The 4,426-nt window shown below is 40.3% G+C and overlaps 1 non-coding gene across 1 annotated transcript; it reads left to right on the plus strand.

Moving 5' to 3' along the window:
- Positions 1–1,378: 1,378 nt before the first annotated feature.
- On the plus strand, positions 1,379–1,480 carry LOC114235695 (U6 spliceosomal RNA). Its single transcript, XR_003621810.1, has one exon. It is a non-coding gene; the product is annotated as a U6 spliceosomal RNA (small nuclear RNA).
- Positions 1,481–4,426: the final 2,946 nt, after the last annotated feature.

Below are 4,426 nucleotides of genomic sequence, written 5' to 3' on the forward strand. Positions count from 1 at the left end.
TGATAGCTACAGATGTAAGAATGCAATAATAAAGAAAGGACAAAGAGAGCTAACCCAGAGCCTCTCAAACACTTGCATATATTGAAATTACCTAGAGGGTTTGTTAACATATGCGTCCGTAGGCTCACCCCCAGAGTTTCTGATTCAGTAGGTCTAGGATGGGGCCTGAGAATTTGCATTTCTAATAGGATCCTTGGGGAAGCTGAGCTGCTCCTCCATCTGGGAGCACAGTGAGAAGCCCTGAGTTAGAAATCAGCTTGGGGAAGAGTGTAAAAGGGCATGGCAGAGCAAGAAGTACATGACTGAATGTAGTGGGCATCTGGTGTCAGGGACTTTGAAAAAGAATTTGGACGAGGTAGTGGAGAGCTCTGAGTGCCAAAGTTAAAAAAGAAAAGACACTTTCTAAAGCAACAGAAAGACATTAAATGTTTTTGATGAGAAGCATGGTGGATCTCACAACCTGTGTTTCAGAAAGATAACTCTAGTGACAAGGTAAGGGTTCTAGGTCTTTTTGAAAGCAGAAGAAATTGGGTAGAATCTGTGACTATTCTGTGTAATTTCATGATATGGTAAACTAAATGAGATAGAGAAATTAAGTGACACGATACAAAATAAACTGATATTATCTTTTAAAATACTCTAGTATTATCATCTAACAATATAATGCTATTGATTTATTATTTTAACTTAAGCAACATATATACTTTTCATAAAAATTTTGGAAAATACAAAAAAGGAGAGAAAAGAAAGTCAATAACCCAAATTCCCACCACCTCCAGACAACCACTAGCAACTTTTTTAGTGTACTGTCTCCATTTTTTTTATGCACAAGAGTATTTCACTCTCTGTGTTGTGACCATACTATAGATAAAACATTTTTCCTATTACTTTATAAAAATTATTTTCTTAAGTCATTGTGAGCTCTTGCTAAACACAATAGTTGCATACAAGTATGCTACAGCAGACACTGATGTTTGCCTATCTAACAGTCATATTCCAGATTTTTCCATGCCTGCTGAATTTCAATATTTTTAGGCCGACACCTCCCTTATTTGACTTAAGTAAATCTTAATTAATATAAAAACATCATGGTAGTTCCCTCTTGCTGGTAGTTGATTTAATGGCTGTCTATTACTTTAAAAAAACGTCAAAGTTTTTTACTTTGACAATCAAAGTTCTCCATGACGGTAGCAGGTTGAATAATGGTCCCCAAAGTTATAAGATCCTAATACCCAGACCTGCAAATGTTACATTATTTGGAAGATGGCTCTTTCCAGATGTGATTAAGTTAAGCATCTTGAGATAAGTCAAGTATACTGAATTATCTGGGTGAGCCCTAAATGCCATCACAAGTGTCCTTATAAGAGAGAGGCATTGCTTGCTTCCACAGCACATGTACTAAAATGGGAACAATACAGAGAGATTAGCATGGCCCCTGCACAAGAGTGACATGCAAATTTGTGAAGCATTCCATATTTTAAACAAAAGAGACAGAGAGAAAGAGAGAGGCAAAGGGAGATTTCACACAGACACACAGAGGAGAAGGTGATATGAAAATGGAACAAAGAGAGATTTGAGCATTCTGTGGCCACAAGCCAAGGAATGCTAGCAGCCATCAGAAGGTGGAAGAGGCAAGGAATGAATTTTCCCCTAGAACCTCCAGAGGGAGCACAGCCTGATTGACACCTTGATTTTGACCCAGTGATACTGCTTTTGGACTTCTGGCCTCCAGAACTACTGTGACAGAATAAATTTCCATTGTTTTATGTCACCATGTTTGGTGTCATAGAAGCTGTAGGCAACAAATACTGTTCAAACCCTTCTTGAAATGTTCTGTCCAATTCTGGTCGATAAGACATGGTCTATGGAATGGAAGGGTCTTCTTGGAAAGACTGTCTTGTTCTTAAAAAGAAATACATGGGGGAAAAGTCTTATTTCTTCTGCCAGATGTTGTTGCACCTACATGTAACATTAGAACTGTGGAAGTCACGTCAGCCTGAGGACAAGCCAATGAGCCAAGGATGGGAGAGCAGAAAGATGAAAGATGGAACAAACTTGGGCCTTGGATGACATCATCAAACTGCTTTAATTAACTAGCCCTGGGACTTCCCTATAATGAGACTTCTTCTTACATGAGATAATCTTCTTATGTGAATTAACATGATTCTTAAGCTGTCTTTAGTTGGGTTTTCCCTTACTTTCATCTGAAAGCAACATACCAAATGCATGCATCAAATGGATTATACCATAATTCAGAAATTGGCAAACTGTCGCCCGCAAATAGCTGCCTGGTTTTGTAAATAAAGTTTTATTGGATCACAGCCTCACCCACAGACCACTATCTGTGCTCTTTAGCATCACAACAGCAAAGTTAAGTGGTTGCGATAGAGACCAAATGGCTCACAAGCCTAAAATTAGGCTATCTGATCCTGAAAGAAAAGGTTCACAACAAGCTTTTGCCATCCTTGAACACAACCATTTTTTTATTGTTGGATATTGTTTTTCTAGTTTCTCCAAAAGTTGTCTTCTTCACACAAGTTTTTAAACCTGTCATTTGGCCATATTCCTACATATAAGATGGAGTGCTATACATAGAGAAAGAGTCCAATAAGAACATAAATAAGCATGCACGGAAACAATTTACAATCATCTCCTAGATCATCTGGGATCTTATCAGAGTCTGCCAAAGATTGTAGTCAATGTGTGAGATTGCATTTTCCGCTTATAAATAAGTACAGGTGGTTACAGCAACTTAATTTGAAACTGCAGCCTAGTCTAGAAGAAGAACAAGAAAACAAGCTTTTCTTTCGCTATTTTAAGTTTAAATCGGCCAAACCAAACTTCCTCCCGGGCTGAAAGATGTTGATGGAACTTACATCACAGTGAATGTTATTACAGCTGAGAGAGAAAGGGCCCTGAACGGTTTCCAGTAGGCAAGCTTGAAGCACCCATACTTCACAGTTGCAACCTGTGCTGGGGAGATAACTACTATTCAGGGTAAAAGGCAGGACTCAAAGTGTGTCATGTAAATGGAACCAATTGTACATATTTTTTTTTAATTTATTATTTATTAATTAATTTATTTATTTTTGGCTGTGTTGGGTCTTCGTTTCTGCGCGAGGGCTTTCTCTAGTTGCGGCGAGCAGGGGCCACTCTTCATCGCAGTGTGTGGGCCTCTCACTGTCGTGGCCTCTCCTGTTGCGGAGCACAGGCTCCAGACGTGCAGGCTCAGTAGTTGTGGCTCACGGGCCCAGTTGCTCCGCGGCATGTGGGATCTTCCCAGACCAGGGCTCGAACCTGTGTCCCCTGCATCGGCAGGCAGATTCTCAACCACTGCGCCACCAGGGAAGCCCACCAACTGTATATTTATTGATGTTTGACTCCATGCCAAATTTCTTTCTCTCTTAAAGAAAAAAAAGGTCAATTCTTTTTAGAAAGTTACCCCAAGCTGAGCTGTGCTCTGAAGGCACCTTCCTTTAAGGGATCTGGGTGGCAGGCAGTCCTATAGTTAGAACTGTGGCCGCACAAAAGCAGGCTTTGGGAGGGAGTCACTGACCAAATAACCCTATGAACTTTGTAGGAAAGTCGAGGTGCAGCTGTCCCAGCCAAACATTTCTACTTGCTTTCCTAGAAGCTGTTCAGGAGTCTCTCTTGGTGCAGAAACAACGAGATGGTTGCATCTCCTAAATTTTTGCGGGCACTTCCAGGTTGCCCAGGGACAAAACCCAAATAAACTGATGAGGTTCACAGGGATCTGAATCATCCTTGAGGATGAGCCGCACCTTGTCCTTTTTTCAGGAAGAGTCATCTAGGACGATCCTGGCAGCCTGGAGACAGTCCAGAGTTAACAGCCCTGAAGGTAACGCTCCATAAGTGCTTAGGATCTGGTGATGTTCTTCTCACACACACACACACACAGCCAAATGCAGCAAAAACACCACCAAATCCTCAGAGAAATAGCGAGATAACCATTGACAGCAGTGTGTCAGACTCAGAATATGAAAAATGGAGACAGAGATTTTCAACTCCATGAGTACTCAACAAGAATCAATAAAAGTGCTTTGGGAAAGCTCCTGTCTGGAACTTCCAGCCTATTCCGCAGTTACTTTCTTTCCAAAACATCTGATACAGGAGGCTTCTACTTCCTTTCCCAAAGAATGCTGGATGTATGTTAGGTTTTCCATATCAACTCTGCAAAACAATGACTACCGCCCCCCCCCCCTTTTCTTAACTGAGATAGACGTTAAAATCTGTAAGTGAGGAAGCACTCATTTTGTTGAAGGTTTTCAACCCTTGTAATATTTAAAGTAAAAATGATAACTCATAAATAACTGAAGTAAATAAAACTTTCGATTTAAGATGTTAGGAAAAGAGCAGTTAAAACTACAACACCTTTCCTTTAATAACTTGGAAGTGTTTTTGTACA

Source organism: Balaenoptera acutorostrata, chromosome 2 (genome assembly GCF_949987535.1).
Source record: "Balaenoptera acutorostrata chromosome 2, mBalAcu1.1, whole genome shotgun sequence".
Taxonomy (NCBI): Eukaryota; Metazoa; Chordata; class Mammalia; order Artiodactyla; family Balaenopteridae; genus Balaenoptera; species Balaenoptera acutorostrata.